Source organism: Euphorbia lathyris, chromosome 7 (assembly GCF_963576675.1).
Source record: "Euphorbia lathyris chromosome 7, ddEupLath1.1, whole genome shotgun sequence".
Classification (NCBI taxonomy): domain Eukaryota; kingdom Viridiplantae; phylum Streptophyta; class Magnoliopsida; order Malpighiales; family Euphorbiaceae; genus Euphorbia; species Euphorbia lathyris.
In genome coordinates this window covers 35,180,159-35,182,726 of record NC_088916.1, presented here as the reverse complement: position 1 = coordinate 35,182,726, position 2,568 = coordinate 35,180,159, and positions in this window count along the sequence as shown.

Below are 2,568 nucleotides of genomic sequence, written 5' to 3'. Positions count from 1 at the left end.
CTCATTAGTAGCACCAAATATAATGTCATCAATTTAAATTTGTGCTAGTAGGGTATCCTGACCCTTTTTCTTTATAAATAAGGTTGTATCAGCTTTTCCCTTGACATAATTTCTAGTCAGCAGAAAGCTTGTTAATCATTCATACCAAGCACGTGGTGCTTGTTTTAAACCATATAGAGCCTTCTTGAGCTTATACGTGGTTTGGGAATTTTGGATCCTCAAACCCTGGAGGTTGATTAACATATACCTCTTCATTTATAACTCTGTTTAAAAATACACTTTTGACATCCATTTGGAACAGTTTAAAATTCATAAAGCTTGCATAGGCACATAGTATTCTAATAGTTTCTAGCCTTGCCACTGGGGCAAAGGTCTCACCGTAATCAATACCTTCCTGCTGATTGTAGCGTTGAGCAACAAGTCTTGATTTGTTCCTCACAACATTTCCTTGCTCATCAAGTTTGTTGCGGAAGACCCATCTTATTCCTATTGTCTTCTGACTTTACGGATGTGGCACTAGATCCCAAACTTCATTCCTTCTAAATTGGTCAAGCTCCTCTTGCATTGCACCCATCCAGAATTCATCGTTCTCAGATTCTGAAAAGTTCTTTGGTTCCAGAACTGAGATGAAGGCTACGTTGCTGAGGTACCTCCTGAGTTGATTCCTTGTCATGAGGTGATTCTTAGCAGCATCGAGAATGTTACTTTCAGAATGTCCTCCTAGGATTCTGATCTCTCTCGGCAGTGTAATGTCTTCAGTGTCTTGTGTTTCAACAAGGTATGCAGTTGTAGATTGGTCAGTGAAAATGATTTCGGTTTCTTTTTTACCTTTAGTCAGTCCTTGAGGGAGTGACTCAGTGGTTGCGCTCAGCTCAGTATGTGCTGGACTGGGATCATCTTCAGTTGTCTGATTGACATTCTCTGTAAGGTTAGCTTCATCGAACTCAATATGGACATACTCTTCTAAAACCTGAGTTCGTTTATTGAAAATTCTATATGCTTTGATGTTTGTTGAGTAGCCTAAAAAGATGGCTTTATCAGACTTTGAATCAAACTTTGCAAGATTGTCTTTAGTATTCAAAATGAAGCATTTACAACCAAAGGCATAAAAATAACTTATGTTAGGTTTTCGTCCTTTCCAAAGTTCATATGGGGTTTTTCCTCAGTATAGGTCTGACTAGAGCCCTATTGAGTGTATAGCATGTTGTGTTAACAGCTTCTCCCCAAAAGTACTTCAGAAGCCTATTTTCACTCAGCATTGTCCTGGCCATTTCAACCAAAGTTTTGTTCTTCCTTTCAACTACCCCATTCCGTTGAGGAGTCCGAGGAGTAGAAAAATTATGGTCAATGCCACTGGCTTCACAGAATTCATTAAACTGTTGGTTCTTGAATTCTCCACCATTATCACTTTGGATATAAGAGATCTTTAGGTCTTTATCATTTTCAATTTTTCTACACAGTGTTGAAAACATCTCAAATTTTTCATCCTTACTACTGAGCAAGGTGACCCAAGTATACCTAGAAAAGTCATCTACAATAACTAAAGAAAATCTTCTACCACCCAATCTCAACGGCTGGACTGGTTCGAAGAGATCCAAATGTAGTAACTCTAATGGATGCTTGGTTGAGACAATGTTTTTGCTTTGAAAAGATTTTCTAGTTTGTTTTCCATACTGACAAGCATTGCATAATTGATCTTTTTCAAACTTAAGTTTGGACAGTCTCTCAACTAATTGCTTTCTTGCTAATTTGGCCAGGAAGTCCATGCTTACATGACCAAGTCTCATGTGCCATAGCCAGGAATTTTCTTCCTTTTACACTAAGCATATATCTTTTGAAAACTTCTTTTCTATATTCAGCATAAAGACATTATCGACACAAGAGGCGGTTAAAATTAACTCATTGGTCTTGCCCTCGAGTATTTGACATCTAGAGGCATCGAATATAACTTTCCTACCGTTGTCACACAGCTGAGCTACACTCAGTAGGTTATACTCAAGTCCTTTGACTAGGGAGACTGACTCAATAGTAAGGTTACCACCAACGGTTCCTGACCCCAACTATTTTACCTTTTTTGTTGTCTCCAAAACTTACGTTTCCTCCATGTTTGTGCACAAGTGTGATGAATTGAGTTTCATCACCCGTCATATGCCTTGAGCATGCACTGTCAATGTACCACAGTTTTGACTTTTCAGCACACCTCATGCCTACCTGCAATATAACTAGTTACTTTTAGGTGTCCAAATCTTTTTGGGTCCTCTTTTGTTAGGCTCAGCAGGTAATACATTGTATTTCACTCGGTGGAGACACACTTTTGTAGTGTGGCCTTTCTTCCCACAAAAGTCACACTGGACATTTTGCTGGGGATTCCATCTCCGCTGATTAGTACTTTGGTACTGAGCGTTCTGATGGGAATTTCTCTTATTCGGAACCCTGAGTTGGTTCTGAATAGATGTGATGTCCTTTTTCAATTTCTTAGAATCTAATTGGACCTTAGTGACAAACCTATGCATGATTTTTAGATTTTCATCTTGCTTGGTATTGTCTTGGAGGAGATTTCGAAGGTCA